This window comes from Pangasianodon hypophthalmus, chromosome 1, assembly GCF_027358585.1.
Source record: "Pangasianodon hypophthalmus isolate fPanHyp1 chromosome 1, fPanHyp1.pri, whole genome shotgun sequence".
NCBI classification, from domain to species: Eukaryota; Metazoa; Chordata; class Actinopteri; order Siluriformes; family Pangasiidae; genus Pangasianodon; species Pangasianodon hypophthalmus.
In genome coordinates, this window is record NC_069710.1 from 23249287 (window position 1) to 23266795 (window position 17509).

Below are 17509 nucleotides of genomic sequence, written 5' to 3' on the forward strand. Positions count from 1 at the left end.
GAAGGTTTCCATTGCTGTTATACCTGAATTTTATTTAAAGGATATGTCATAAAAACAATATCAGTGTGCCACACTTGCCAGCTCCACTCCTTCTTCTTTCCTGATATGCACTTGTTTTCATAGTGTTTCAATAGAATCTTCCAGAGTAAAGAGAATGAATAGTGACAAAGAACGTCACATGGGACATTGCTTTGCCGTCAGTATTAAACCTATTCTAAGAAACTTCCATCGGGGCTCAGCATGCTCTCCTCAAGGGTTGCAGTTTAGGGAGCCAAGTTACAACACACGTATATACACACACACTCACACACGCACACACATATGCACGCACGGATGCACACACACTGTGTAGTCGCAATGCAGATGAAAAAAAAAATAGCATGAGGGAAACTGATTTGAGCAATGTTTGGTTTCATTGGAACTCTTGCCTGCAATACTTTGTTTCAACCTGTACAAAGCTATAGCTTTTAGCTGAGAGACAGCCAGAAGAGACTAGTTTTCAGCTCGGACACTGATACTCCATCATGATCAAGCCTGAGAAAAATGATTTTACTTAATTCTTGATTAAACAACAGGTAGAATATGTAGAAAAACAACGAAAAAATTGCATTTGCATATTAACCAGCAGCTAGTTTCTAAAACAATTAAGCCTCTCATAAAATATTCATCTGATAGATGAATAGTTCATCCTTTACTGGAAATTCGTTTACATTTACAGCATTTGGCAGATGGCCTTATCCAGAGAGGCTTACGTAAGTAAATGGTTTTATGGTTTTTATAGTCAATTTGCTTTGTTTCATTTGGGTGGAGAAACAAGGAGAGTTTTGAGTTTTGTAACCTGAACATGTTTTTGCTTAGAATGACATTCAAATACTTATGCAAATGGAAGGTATGTAGATGGGTCATGTGTGTGAGTACACCTGTGCCAGAAGTCCACTGAGGAGAAACTGGCAGCACTATAGTACTGAAAAAGCTTGCTGACAATGTTTTTTTGTTATATTACTAACTAACATGATGTACAAAGCTAAGAGCAAACAATTTATATCTGTCTTATAGGTCCTACAAAGGTCCTATAGACACTGGCAAGTCTGCTATTATATGCCTGCGCTTTTTTTTTAAAAAATTTTTATCTTCATTTGAAGGCAAAACACATTTTAGTGTAGTTAATCTGTAATCAGAGTTTATTACGCATCTCAGTCATTTTATGCTTAACTGACATTATGCATGTATCACATATGATCAAGCTAATTTGACCTTACAAATAGATCAGAAAAGTATCAAACTTGCTGAATTTAAATTGATGAGTGCTCTATATACTCCTATAGTGTTAAGGTGCCATTAGTGATGGTAATTTTACGCTAATGAGTTTCCTGGGTATTTGATCATTAGCTGTCATCAAGAAGAGTAAGCAATCAAGGTTCAGTAGCTAAACAGAGTAAAGACTTCCAAAGTTTGGAGGGCATTACTCTGGTGTGTCCACTGGACTTCCTTAACTTTCAAACAAACATGACAATGGTGCAGACATAGCAGACAGACTTTAATGTTCAATGACAAATCCCTGAAAAAGCTACCTAGTATAGACAAAAGAAGATGGAAGTGCTTCCAACATGCATAACAATATTCATAAATTCTAGCTGTATTTCATTCCTTTTTCACAACACAGCCAGTTCCCATGACAATAACAGCTTTCTGTTCCTATTGAGCATATTTCACACTGATCAAATAAATCCTGTTATCATTTTAAAAACGGTTATGTTATTGACATAACAAGGCTCCAGCAAGCATTTATTGTATGATCCAAAGTTTAACACAGTTGAACAACCTTTAATGTAATAGTTAAAGTGGCAGCCAGAGGCAATACTGCTGTATGTGGGATGTAATTTTGTGGCACCTCACAGCTGATCTGATTATTCCGTGTAATTTATCTCTCTGCAGTGTTCCATCCTCCCCTTGTCCCATTCTTGATTAAGGGCTACTTCTAGTCTCCATTTTTCCAATACAAGTCCTACTACATCAGGCCACAGAATGAGGCACAATTCTCCTGTGACTGATATACAGTATCTCTGAGAGACAAGGAAATGTTCTTTGTGGCTAAATATTCTGTAAGTTACAGGCACTTAATGAAGTTTCTATGAGCTAACTGACTTTTAGTACATGACAACCACAGAGAGATTAATTACTCGTTCCCTCACATTAGCCGTTGACCAAGACTTGCCTCAGCCATTACTCCTAGGATAGCTAATTTAACTTCACAAGCGCCAGATGGAAATATTCTACTTATTCCACAAAATTTGTTTAAACTTTAAAAAGCTATTCAAGTCCTGGATGCATTACTGAGCCTTTGAAATAGGATTACAGTACACTTGTATACTGTATACTGCGAATTGCGAATATACTATTTTATACATGTTATTCCTTGTAGTAATATGTAGAATGCGACAAATAGGAAAGAAAAACATGACAGAGCATGTTGTTATGGTACAATAATCAACACTGGATTGTTAGTGCTGGCAAATTGCTGTGGTATAAGATGAATAAAACACTTTGGGACCACCATGAAGTTGATTATAGAGTGCAGTTTGGGATCCTTGAATTCTTTGTGCCTTATCATGTACATCCCTCTGATTAATTTGAATAAAGGAGAAAGGAGCAGCACAAATCATGTAATGACATGAAAATACCAACCACCAATTCCTACAGCCAACATATCTGTGAAGGGGACGAGTGGAAGATGGCCTTCAGCACCACCCCTGGCCACTTCAAATATTGTGCAATGCCATATGGGCTATCTTCAACACAAGCAGTATTTCATAAATGACGTTTTGCGGGACATATTGGGAAAATTTGTCACTGTGTATATCGATGACATCCTGATATAGTCCCCTGACCAAGCTACGCATGTCCAGTACATAAAAAAGGTATTGTCTAGGCTCCTCGATCATCAACTTTAAAATTGTCCAGTCCCCACCACAATCAAGGAGCTGCAGTGTTTTCTGGGCTTCACCAACTTTTACCAAAGATTCATAAGAGGGTTTAAGATTATAGCATCTCCACTGACCGCCTCTCCACTGAACAAGCCTTCACTAAACTCAAGGAAGCATTCATTTCAGCCCCAATACTGAAGCATCCAGATCCCTCCAAACCTTTTATTGTGGAGGTAGATGCATCCCAAATGGGTGTTGGGGCCGTTCTCTCAGAGGGGTTTGGAGAAAGACCCAAGCTCCATCCTGTGGCCTTCTTCTCGAGGAAGTTGACCCCTGCCAAACAAAATTACGCCATTGGCACCAGAGAGCTCCTCACTGTTAAACTAGCCCGGAAGGAATAGCGAAATTGGTTGGAGGGACCTCTTCACCCATTTACCATATACACAGTTCATAAGAACCTCAAGTATATCAAGTCCAACAAGAGACTGAACTCACGTCAAGCGTGCTGGGCCCTGTACTTTGCATGTTTTGACTTTACCCTTTCATATCGTCTCAGGTCCAAAAACATCAAAGCAAATTCTCTATCCCGCTTACACCCAGCTCTCCCTCGCAAAACCTCAGAGGAGTGTATCCTACCCGAATCCCGTTTTGTAGGAACCCTGACCTGGAACCATGACAAGGAGATTGAGAATGCTCCAGAGGTGAGAATTCCCAAACAGTGTCCAGTGGGATAAAGTCAAGTCAAGTGGCTTTATTGCTGTGTGTGTGTGTGTGTGTGTGTGTGTGTGTGTGTGTGTGTGTATGTGTGTGTGTGCGCATGCGCATGTGTGTTGTCAGTCCAGTCTCTGAGTGTTGAGTGTTGTTACACATTCTGGCTGTGAGGGCCTGAATGCTTTGGACGGAAGGAGGGTGAAGAGTTTCTATGCTGGAGGCTTTGCGGATGCAGCATGTGGTGTAAGTGTCTATGACGGAGGGAAGAGAGACCCCAATGATCTTCTCAGCTGTCCTCACTATCCGCTGCAGGTTCTTGCGATCCTAGATGGTGCAATTTCCAAACCAGGCATTGATGCAGCTGCTCAGGATCCTCTCAGTAGTCCCTCTTTAGAATGTGGTGAGGATGGGGGGTGGGAAATGGGCTTTTCTCAGCCTTTGCAGAAAGTAGAGACGCTGCTGGGCTTTCTTGGTTATGGAGCTGGTGTTAAGGGACCAGCTGAGGTTCTTCACCAGGTGAACACCAAGGAATTTGGTGTTCTTGACGATCGCCACAGAGAAGCCGTCGATCTTCAGCGGAGAATGGTTGATCCATGCTCTCATGAAGTCAACAACCATCTCTTTTGTTTTGTCCACATTCAGCTATATGGGGCCCAGTGCTCAGTGTGGTGATGCTGGAGATGCTGCTCCCGATCCAGACTGACTGAAGTCTTCCGGGAGGTTTTCAGGCCCAGCAGGTTCAGCTTTCCAATCAGGTGCTGAGGAATGATTGTGTTGAATGCTGAACTGAAGTATATGAACAGCATTCGAACGTACGTGTCCTTTTTGTCCAGGTGGGTGAGGGCCAGATGGAGGGTGGTGGTGATGAAGTCGTCTGTTGAACGGTTGGGAAGATATGTGAATTGCAGAGGGTCCAGTAAGGAAACAGCAGGGTCTTGATGTGCCTCATGATGAGCCTCTCGAACTTCATGAGGATGGGTGTGAGTGCAACGGTATGGTAGTCATTGAGGCAGGACACTGAAGACTTCTTTGGACTGGGGACGATGGTGGTGGCCTTGAAGTATGTTAGAATGAGTTTGTACCCTCTGCCTTCCCAGGCACATTAATCACGTGGGCTCATACCTCTACTGCCATGAGACACCCCAGCACTCACAGGACACAACAACTGCTACAAGGGAAATACTGGTGGCCAAACATGCTACAAGACATTCATAATTTTGTCTCATCCTGTTCACTTTGTGCCAAGGCCAAACTGTCTCGCACCTTGCCAGTGGGCAAAGTCCGTCCACTACAAATGCCTCAAAGACCATCGTCACACCTGGCCATCGATTTCATCACTGATCTTTCCCCATCTCAGCTCAACACAGTTATCGTGGTGATTATTAACTGATTTTCCAAGTTCCTGCAATTAATCCCTCTCCCTAGCCTGCCTTCAGCTTTTGAAATAGCAGAACCAATATTCAACCATGTCTTCAGATATTTTGGCATCCCGGAGGATATCGTGAGTGCCCGGGGGACCCAATTTACATCTGGAGTCTGATGTGGTTTCATGATGAAACTGGGGGTCTCAGTGAGCCTGACATCTGGCTATCAACCCCAAGCCAATGGCCAAGGGGAGAGGGCAAATCAGGATCACAGTTCCTTCCATGGGCAGAATATGTGCAGAATTCCCTCAGATACACAGACCAAGCTCACTCTGTTGCAGTGCTTCCTAGGGTACCAGCCGCCCTGTTTCCATGGAACGCTAATCCCACAGATTCACCCACAGTGGACAGCTGGCTCAAAAGAACTGAACAAGTGTGGGAATAGGCTCAGCAGCACATAACAAACTGCTCAGCTCACCAAGAAATTTGTAGACAGACATCATGGAGAAACACCCATCTATGAACCTGGTGACTGGGTGTGGCTCTCTACCAAAAATCTGCATATCACTGAAGGCTGCAGATAGCTGGCACATTGACATATTGGCCCCTTTAGAATATTACAATGAATTAACAATGCCACATACAAGCTTGAGCTGCCATGTCACAGCCATATAGCTCCATCTTTTCACGTCTTATGCCTTAGGCCAGTCAAGCCAGGTCCCCTTGCAGAGGGCATTCCCCCCCTACACCCCGGCACCTCTGGAATTTGAAGGAGAACGTGCTTACATTATCAAAGAAATCTTAGACTCATGAGGCAGAGAAGGTAAACTACAGTACGACATTGACTGGGAGGGCTATGGACCTGAGGAGAGATGCTAGGTCCCAGCCCACGATGTACTTGACCCTCTACTATGCCAAGAGTTCCATGCTCACCACCTGAATCACCCAGGTCCACGGCCCAGGGGGAAGCCTAGGAAAAACTCCGCTCTCAGAGGTAGCGCTTCCAGGGAGGGGGAGTTCTGTCATGTCAGTGCCGGAATCTGCATTAAACTACAACTCCCAGAGTACAGTGCAGCCTACAAACATGGCCACAGAGGACTACAATTCATAGCCATTACAGACACTCTCACATTCACCCAATTACTGATTGCACACACCTGGACTCAATTACCTAAACACTCAGATGAGCACCCACACTGCATCTTCACTTTGCGAAGTATACGCTTTGTGTCATTATACCAGTAGATACCAAGCCTTTGTTTAATGATTGTCTTTCTGGTTTCTGATCTCATTTCTGGCTTTCTCGCCTTGCTCGTGCCCACCTTAGTCCATGTTGATTGTTGAACGCCTGACCCTAGCCTGCACCTTGACCTTAATACTGGTTTACATATTTGTTTTGATTGCTACGTTCAATAAAGCTCTGTATACTTGCACTTGGATCCGTACCTGCAAACCTTACGCCTTCCAAAAAATATAAGACCTTTAATGGAGTTTGAATCACTGAATGCAATGATTCTACTTCAAGTAATGTCAAATATTTGTTTTGTAAAATCATATTTTAATATGCAACTCCAGTCATATTTACCAGATATTGTTATACTGTATACCCCAACAGATCCAAGTAATTTTTTAAATTGATTTTATTATTTATTACTTTTAAAATTTTACTTCAGTACCAGGTTTAAAGACTACATAATACTGTTGAAAATATTATGTTTATTATGTTATGTTTATTATGTTTATTATGAAGATATTATGATATTCTAAATTCCCTACAAAAACAGCACACATTATGATTAAACCTCAACATTTTTATTTTAAACCTAAAAATCTTTCCCCATTTTTATTAAATACCACTTTTATTCTTTGGCTGCATCCAATATATCAGATCTTATTCATTTTTTATTTTAACAATATCTGAAAACATTTTATATAAATTAGTATAAACAGTATAACAGCCTCTATAGCCAAATGTATAAAACATACATTTTAAAGCTGCATGGTTCATGAGTATAGTTGGGTGACCATATACATAATAAGTAAAACAATGAAAATGGACAGATGGACAAATGGACAGATGACAGATGGCTTACATTACAATCCAGGATGTTCTTCATCAGATCCAAATGATATCTTTTCCTGTGAGTCATTTTATGAGTGTGTGAATGTTTTAAAGAGACAGAAACACTTACAGTAATACACCATAAAATTCCATTCCAGTTTGAATTACTAAACAGTGTGTTAGTAATTTTACTGGATGTTACATTTTAATCAGGATTCAAGTAAAATTTTATCTTGAAATAATTTTTATTTGATTTAAGCCCGCTTCAACAAAGTCATAGTGAATTACAAATGCCTTCTTATTCACTGTTTAAGCTCATAAGCTCACATCATAGCTTATAACATACTGGCACTATAGAATCTACATAGTGGTTTCACTAGTGCTTTCAATGTATAACTTTATATATATACACTTTATATATTTGTATTTATATATACAATGATCAGCCATAACATTTGCTACTTACAGTTAGGATAGAAGCAATAATACATGTTTTACATTTTATTCAGAAGATTTTGCTGTATATAGTTGCTTGTTTTTCCTCAAATTTACTTTTCAAATACTTGGAATTTTTCTGTCCCTCTGGGAACTATTTTTTATTTTTTTTTGTTCTGCCATGGATATATACAAGTTACAGAAAGGATTTATTAGCATAGGATCTTCCAGCCTGCATAGGAATCTTGATAAGCTGAATAACCTAATTTTATTCCAAATATCTCTGTCCTCACTGTCATAAAATAGTATTTTTTTGAGTAGCGGTATGTGTTCTAAATTTTTATGTAATCCATAACAGTGGGCTGTTGATGTTGATGATTTAAGATTTAGACCACTATTTTTTAACAACAACAAAAAAATATGGGTATGCATGCACAGTACTGTATATTCAGATGTTTACAGATGTACTGTCTAGTCAGTCTGGTGTTTAAGGAACTCCCACTGTTGGTGTAGATACCAAGGTGTGTACACAGAGAAAACATTAGCAGTATAGTATATAGGATCTGTTAGAGAGCTCTGTGACTTTCAGTGTGGCATCAACATAGTATTGCCTTTCCACAAAGTTTGTCAAGTTTCTGCCTTGCTGTAGTTCATCTGTAGTAATCTGCTACAGAATGGGACAGCATATTGCCCAAGTGCATAGTGTGTAAAAATAATCTGGCTTCGGTTGGACTTATTGCTATCATGTTGCAGACTGCCTCTGGAGGCAATGTTAGCACAAGAATTTCATGGGTTTTCCATAAGCAGCTGCACTCGAGCCTTATATGTCCATCCAAAACACAAAATCTTGGCTAGATTAGTGTAATGCTCACCACCCCTGGACTCTAAACCATTTTGGTGGATAAGACAGGGTTTGGTGAATGCCTGGAGAACATTACTTCTCCAGATGGTTAATATAACATTAAAATGTATGAATAAGGAATAATTTAATGCACCAGTGCACATTGCATCACATTCAAGAGAATTCTGTTTTTCTATTTTGTGGCAACTTTGGGGAAGGCACTTTGGTTTAGTGTCGCCCCAAAAGAGGATGTATTCCCCTTTGAGTCTGGTTCCTCTCAAGGTTTCTTCCTTCTTCTGTTTCAAGGAGTTTTTTCTTGCCACTGTTGCCTCTGGCTTGCTCATTAGGGATCTAGATGTAGACCTGGATTGCCATACAATTAAAATTGAATTTAATTGAATGAAACTTGTTTGAGAATGGCATACTTTCTGTGAATGAAGCAAAGTCTTTATACAAATGCTTTGTTAATGGAGAACTTGAATGGCCTGTATAAAGCCTAGCCTTCAACCCCAAGTAATACCTTGGGGTAAATTTGTGTTCTTGAGATAGACTGGCATACCTACCAGGGTACCCAGTGTTCCCAGGATGGGATGCTCTGGAGCCACCACAATCCTGACCAGGATAAAGCAGTTACTGAAGATGAATAAATGAATGGCTGAATGAATGAATGAATGAATGAAAGAAAGAAAGAAAGAAATGTGTTTTTAAGCCAGACCTAATTGCCCAACATCAGTGCCTGACCTCATGAACGTGCTTAGGAATAGACTCAAATTCATACAGCACTGAAATCTACTGGACAGTCTTCCTGTCAACATACAGTATGGGATTACATAAGAATCAAGGCTTGCTCACAATACGCTTTAACAAATCTAGGAACGTTTAGGAACAAATTTAGGAAGTTATTATTATTATTCTGTTATTCTAGAAATAATTGCCTTTAACATACATTAGTTGATAGAATATCTCTTAAGATAAATGTATATATATATATATATATATATATATATATATATATATATATATATATATATATACATTTATCTTAATAATAATAACTTCCTAAATTTGTTCCTAAACGTTCCTAGATTTGTTAAAGCATTCCTAGATTTGTTATATATATATATATATATATATATATATATATATATATATATATATATACATGTATACACGCACACACACACACCACAGGCAGCCATAACATTAATACCACCTGCCTAATATTGTGTAGGTTCCCCTTGTGCTGCCAAAACGGCTCTGACCCATCGAGGAATGGACTCCACAAGACCTCTGAAGGTGCACTGTGTTATCTGGCACCAAGACATTAGCAGCAGATCCTTCACATTCTGTAAGTTGTGAGGTGGTGCCTCCATGGATCGGACTTGCTTGTCCAGCTCATCCTACAGATCTCAATTGGATTGAGATTTGGGGAATTTGGAGGTCACATCAACACCTTGAACTTCATGTTCCTCAAACCATTCCTGAACAATTTTTTGCATTCTGGCAGGGCGCATTATCCTGCTGAAAAAGGTCACTGCCATTAGGGAATACTGTTGCCATGAAGGGGTGTACTTGGTCTGCAACAACGTTTAGGTAGGTGGTACATGTCAAAGTAAGATCCACATGTATTTCAGGACGCAAGGACCAAAGCAGAACATTGCCCAGAGTGTAAGACTGCCTTCGCTGGCTTGTCTTCTTCCCATAGTGCATCCAGGTGCCATCTCTTCCCCAGGTAAGTGATGCACATGCACCCAGCCGTCCACATGATGTAGAGGAAAACATGATTCGTCAGACCAGGCCACCTTCTTCCATTGTTCCATGGTCCAGTTCTTATGTTCACGTGCCTGTTGTAAGTGCTTTTGGTGGTGGACAGGGGTCAGCATGGGCACTCTGACAGGTCTGTGGCTACGCATCCCCATACGCAGCAAGCTGCGATGCACTGTGTGTACTGACACCTTTCTATCATAGCCAGCTTTAACTTTTTCAGCAATTTGTGCTACAGTAGCTCTTCTGTGGGATCAGATCAGCCGGGATAGCCTACGCTCCCTATGCACATCACTGAGCCTTAGGTGCCCATGACCCTGTCTCCGGTTGTCCTTCCTTGGACCACTTTTGGACCACTAACCACTGCATACCGGGAACACCCCACAAGACCTGCCCTTTTGGAGATGCTCTGACCCAGTCATCTAGCCATCACAATTTGGCTTTTGTCAAAGTCACGTAGATCCTTACGCTTGCCCATTTTTCCTGCTTCCAACACATCAACTTTGAGAACTGACTGTTCACTTGTTGCCTAATATACAAATATATCTCAGCCCTTGACAGGTGCCATTGTAATGAGATAATCATTGTTATTCACTTCACCTGACAATGGATTTGAAATAAAACAATCAAGATGTAATCGAAGTGTAGTCTTTCAGCTTTATTTTAAGAGGTTCCACAAAAATTTGGCATTTACCATTTAGGAATTACAGCCATTTTAAGCAAAGTACTTCCATTTTCAGGGGCTCAAAGATATTTGGACAATTGACTGACAAGAAGTTAATTGACCAGGTGCAGTCTATTCCCTTGTTACTTCAAGACAAATGAAGCAGATAAAAGGTCTGGAGTTGATATCAGGTATTGAATTGGCATTTGGCAGCTGTTCAAATGGAGCTACCAATATGAAGTCCAAGGAGATCTCAATGCAAGTGAAGGAGGCCATCATTAGGCTGAAAAAACAACATAAATCTATAAGAGAGATAGCAAAATCCTTAGGTGTGGCCAAATCAACAGTTGGGTACATTCTTAAAAAGAAAGAAAGCACTGGTGAGCTCAACAACATCAAAAGGCCTGGAAGACCATGGAAGACAACTAAAGTGGTGGATCGCAGAATCCTTTCCTTGGTGAGGAAAAAAGCCCCTTCACAACATCAACAGAAGTCAAGAATACTCAGGAGAAGGTAGGCGTATCATTGTCAAAATCTACAATCAAGAGAATGTAATGTACATGAATGTAAATACAGAGGGTTTACAACAAGGTGCAAACCACTGGTAACATTCAAGAACAGGAAAGCCAGATTAGACTTTGCCAGAAAACATCTAAAAAAGCCTCCCATATTCTGTGGACTGATGAAACCAAGATTAACTTGTACCAGAATGATGGGAAGAGAAAAGTATGGCAAAAGAAAGGAACGGCTCATGATCCAAAGTATACCACATCATGTCAAACATGGTGGAGGAAGTGTTATGGCATGGGCATGTATGGCTGCCAATGGAACGGGCTCACTGGTGTTTATTGATGATGTGACTGCTGACAGAAGTAGTAAGATGAATTCTGAGGTGTATATATTTAGTTCTTAAACTTTGCTTCAAGAAATCACTTACTGAGGAATACTAAAACAATCAGAGTAATGTCTTGAAGGAACAAAGGCAGATTCTCCCAGATCATCTGTGAAACCAACTATTCTCTTATTTCCTTTCCTTATCATGTCCAATGAGACAGTATCCTCCTGTGTTTAAAAAGAATAATATATGCAGGTATCCTAGTTTCATGAATATGAATAATTATTAGCCTGACATATGCATTCATTATATTGTCTTACCGAAAAGTTACATTATAACTGTAATTTTCCCATCATGATGCGCTTTTGTTGCTTGTTTGTGAATCATCAGGGATAATACTAGCTTTTTTAATGCCTGTAAAGGATCCAAATGAGGTTTGCTTTTAGCATTTCTTGTTCATTTAGTAAAAACAGTAAGTTGAGGAGAAAAGGTTCGTCGTCAGCTCTCTAAGGGACACAGAGGACACAGACACAGCTCCAGTGTGAGGAAAAAAGGGTTTGGAAAAGTTAATTTATTCAAGACATTAAATAAATTTAGTTTTGAAGATATGAAGATATATGAGAAGGGCAACATAATAGATTAGCCACATTCTGAGCTGAGGGCTCCTTTATTTCCCTATCTAACTGCAATGGAAAAAATTCCATTGACACGGCATCTATGTGTGAGACAGGAGCCTATGTGGTGGCAGCCTACTGAATAGGGCTCACTCTCTTTCCATCTCCCCCTTGTCTCTCTCTTACTTCCTTATTAGCCTCTCTCTGTGTTAGCCAAGATCCTGTCGTTTTTATCCGACACTAATGCCAGATGCTATATCCTGGTCCACATAGCTAATCATCCAAAGGCCTGTGCTCTTAAAACAATTCCACTGAGAGAATGTGTACAATGACAGAAAATCCAGTTTTAAATTTTGCCCTTTTGATTATCATGGCAAGGGATTGTGAGACAATGAAGTATCATATAATCCCATTAACAGCTTGGAAGTGTGTAACATACACCCAGTGGATCCAACTGTAAAGTGGCACTGTTACAACAGGAAATATTTTGCCATTTGTTTCAACAAGGGACATGGCATCAGTTTGCATCTCCTTCAAATTGAGTCTTACATATGTCACACTTGCAGCACTAGGGGAAATGGACAAGCAGATTTATCAGACAGGATGCACTTCCTCTTGGCAGAAAAACAAGTTAGCTCACTCAAAAGTATGGAAGTTACATCAGCTGTCATACACTCACTGGCCACTTTCATAGTGGCCTGTACCCCTGCTCATTCATGCAATTATCCAAACAGCCAATCATGTAGCAGCAGAACAAGTCAAGAGCTTCAGTTAATGTTCACATCAAACATCAGAATGGGGAAAAAATTTGATCTCAGTAACTTTTACTGTGGCATGGTTGTTGGTGCCATACAGGCTGGTTCTCCTGGGATTTTCACACCCAACAGTTTCAAGAGTTTACAGACAACGGTGCAAAAAACAACAAACATCCAGTGAGTGGCATTTCTGCAAGGGGAAATGCCTTGTTGATGAGAGAGGTCAGAGGAGAAGATTGGTTTGAGATAACAGGAGGGCTATGGTAGCTCAAATATCTCCTTACCACTCCTTACATCTGTGGTGAACAGAAAAGCATCTCAGAACGTATAACATGTCGAACCTTGAGGCAGATGGGCTACAACAGCAGAAGACCACATTGGGTTCCATTCCTGTTAGGCAAGAACAGAAATCTGAGGCTACAGTGGGCACAGGTTCACTGAAACTTGACTAATGAAGCTTAGAAAAAATACCAAGAATCTTTTAGAGGTCTTGCTCACAGTTGTTCCTGCAAACATCCTGCTAATTTTCAAAAGTTCAGTCGTTTAGATGATACTGCATCATCTATGTGATGCATTTACAGTACAGAATCTTTAGTAGCTGCCTGGCCACGATTGCTGCAGTTTAAATTAGACTTCTAGTTTTGTTTACATTTGGAAAATAGAACCCACTTTAAATTTGTTAGAAATATTATGTGCAGGTACAAACAAAAATAATAACTAGGCATGCAGAATTAAAAAACATCATATCTAGTTGCGAATTCACAGACTATGCTGACTGTGCTGGCATTTCTACCTCCTGAGTTTTTTTCTCAGTGTTTCTGGTGACATATTTAATAAAAAGGAACAAACAAACAAAACATTTACATTTATGGCATTTGGCAGACGCCCTTATCCAGAGTGACTTACAATAGTGCTTTGAAGTCTATCAAAAATACATTCTGATACTGGCTCACTAGGTCACAAACTAGGAATACCACCAGTCCAAAACTCTGTTGGGGAGGTTTTTGTGTGTGTGTGTGTGTGTGTGTGTGTGTGTGTGTAAGTGCTAACTTAAGTACTTTATGAAGAGGTAAGTCTTTAGACGTCATTTGAAGACTGCCAGTGACTCAGCACTTACACACACACACAAAAAAATAAAAAATAAATAAATAAATAAACACTTCTGGTTTAGACCACACCCAGATTGGGTTTAAATTTGTATACTACACATATGGATATTTGGAGAACTTAACAGCTACAGATACAGATATTGATAGTTTAATTGCATTACACTAACAGGGCACATATGGGATTTAGGCATGGTGAGAATATTTTTAATTCATCTTCTAATGACAGAAAAAAGAGTGGCCAAATAATGCACACCCACAAACATCTCTTGTTAATCAGTATGTTTAATGGGAAATACTCAATATTTCTTCATGCTTGCAAGTCCTAATCTAAAACAGAAACTTATAGTCTAGGATATTTATAACATGAATAATAAGTAGAGCATTTAAAATTCAGGAAGCTGTGTTTACGAAGTTTCAGTGAGTACTTGGCTATGAAGTGAATTTATTTTTTTTATTACATGATTTCATAATTGACAGGTTCGTTTGCATACGCGCTGTAGGGGTGCGGAGATAGAGCTTCACACTGTGTGCAGTGTAACCTTAGGATGAATCGGAAAATGGCTGTGTTCCAATAATCACCAGTTGTGTCGTAGTTCAGCCATTCTGTATCAAATAGGGTACATTTAATTTTGTGAGATTAATTCACTCTCTCTTTGTTTCTTGCCCTCTTTTACTGCCTATGTAGGCCTTGCTGTGTATATGTATACGCTCCCAAAGCAAAATGGATCTTTCACTATCAGTATTGACTCATCTGTTGTGCTTTGAGCTGTTCCTCAAACAGCAGGACACACACATATACACAAACACACATATACACACACACACACACACACACACACACACACATAACCAATGCAGCATCATTGAAATGTGTATTAACACGCACTTTGCCTAATAAAAGCCATGCAATATAAAAATCTGCACTGTGATATTCTTGTGATCTGTAGACCTGGCACCAGTGGGATGTGATGAATCCATGAATGAAGACCAGTTTTAAGAACTTATAAAAGAACAATCTTTTACCAAATCATTGAGCGAAGCATTCTCTAACTGAATAACTAAATATCAGCCAAGCTTATACGGGTATCACTATCTCCACTAATGATAATGGATCAGAAGTGTCTTCTCATATCATGTTGGCCACCTGTCAGAGATAGACTGGGGACTGTGGGAAAGCAAATTTTGGGTGAAAGGAAGGTGAACACAACAATTAAACGGTACTGCGGCTGTTGATTGCTCATCGTTCCATTCTCTCTTTCTTCCTGTCTCTTTCCCTCTCTCTCCCCCACACATGCTAGTGATGTCTAATGGATTTGTTCAGTGAAAGAGACAGGGAAAATGTAAAAGTCCATTATGCGACAGGCTTGGCAGAATTTCGTCAGCTGGGCTGCATCACAGAGCATGTGCCATACCTCAGTAACAGAAGACCTCCTGAAAAACATTGATTGTCCATGTTGATAGCAATCTGTGATCTGGAATACAGTGTCAGGGGCTCCAGATTCGTTGTTGCTTAATTATTACAAATTATTATTTGTAGTTTCCACATTTTGCCTATAGAAACAAGAGAAAATGAAAATCCTATGAAATTTACATTAAAAAGGAGGGCACTTTATGTAGGCTTATTTAAAAAAAAAACATTTACAAATAAAACAGTGCTCTATTGACATGCACAGTGTTTCCAGATGTAAATCTGCATTGCAGGAGTTCAACAGTGTAGCCATGCTAGGTGTTCATTTATTTCTAGAGTTTTTTCTTTTTTTTTGCTGTGGAGGCTATAGTTCTGTCTTTTCCCCTTGACACACAACACAGAGCCTCATGCACAGAACGGCTACATCCTAGTCCTGTAAAATCCTCCTTTTCCCCTTTTTCTTGGAGAGACAAAAAAGATATGGCACCAGAGTGCAATGTTGCCAGATTCGGTGGTTTGCTTTACAATAAGGACTATTTTATTAATTGCATTGAGCTGCTAGATAGCCTGTTATATGATTGCTTTGATTGACTGCTCATTATTTCTGCAGCTTTATGAGTTAGAATTAATTTGGCATATTGCTAATTGGCTAGTTTTAAAGATTTAAGCTGGACTAGAAAAAACACTCCCCTTCCCCCGTTTTTTTTTTAAATTGAATATCTTTGTGGCAAAAAAATGATGGAAATGGACCATAGTGAATGGTCCATAGTGAACATTTCACCACCTTTATGAAATAAAATGCTCACTTGAGGTGGAAAACATCTTTTGTTAATAACAAGAACAGATAAATTGCAATTTGATGACTACATAAGTCATGTCATAAAAAAAATGAATAATAAATGCTATCGATGATTGGCCATTTCCAGTCATAGTATATTTTCCAGTCAAATGGAAAAGGAAATGTGCCCACTCTAACACCTAACACCTCCCACACAGTATCATCTACACAGCTCTGAAACTGGACTTCTTTATAAGTCCAATATTTTGCCTATAGTGCATTTCTGAACATTTTTTCCAGTTAGTTCCTAATGCTGTTGTCCTAAAACTGTCCTATCTGTGCACCAGTACCTGGTCCTCCACTGTCCCCAATCCCTAAGCTGCATCTTGTCAATCAAATAGTACTAGTTATTGGAGAATCCAACACTGCACTCTACTTGTGTTGTAGGACTGCTAATGCTCACTACAACTTGCTATCCATAAAGTGCATTCTACTGATCCCAAACTAGCCCTGGCCCATCCTTCTGCTTCTTACATGGTCCTGCTTATTATGCACAGAGATAATGGTATTCAATAGTATTTTTGGCTCCAGAATTTCATCTTGCTCACACACTAAGTCTTCCTTTCCCGGCCTCCCTTTGGTTGCATGCCATGCCACCCCAAAGGTTTCATAAAACTCTGTTTCATCACATTATTGGCACATAGTCTGACAGCTCACTGCTATATTATCTGCCTGTATGTTTAGTTCCATTTCTGAATCCTCTGTCTGTCCCAGAGTTCAATACCAGTTCACCACCTGGAGCCCTGGACTGATCTATGGGTGTGCTACTCAATGTGATCACAAGCCTATTCCACTGGCCTGTGGCACTTCAGTCCTCCAAGCCTCCACTGCTACTGTAATCTGATAGTCTTGCAGGAACTTCGTCCAAGGCCCGACCTAGCTTTTTCCTGTTTTGGCTCCTCTCTCTGTCTCTATCTCTTTTACTCACTCCCATGTCCTTACATACTTGTAGAAGGGAGGGGAGCTATAGAGGAGAGGAGGGTGTGGAAAATTCATTCATTTATCTGCAGTAACCACTTTATCCTGGTCAAGGTCTTGGTTGATACAAAGCCTATTCTGGGAACACTGGAGGAGAGGCTGGAACACACACTGCACACACATTGGAACACTCATTCACACCTAGTTTCAATTTAGGGTAGCCAATCCCCCTACCGGCATGTTTTTGGGAGATAGGAGGAAACCAGA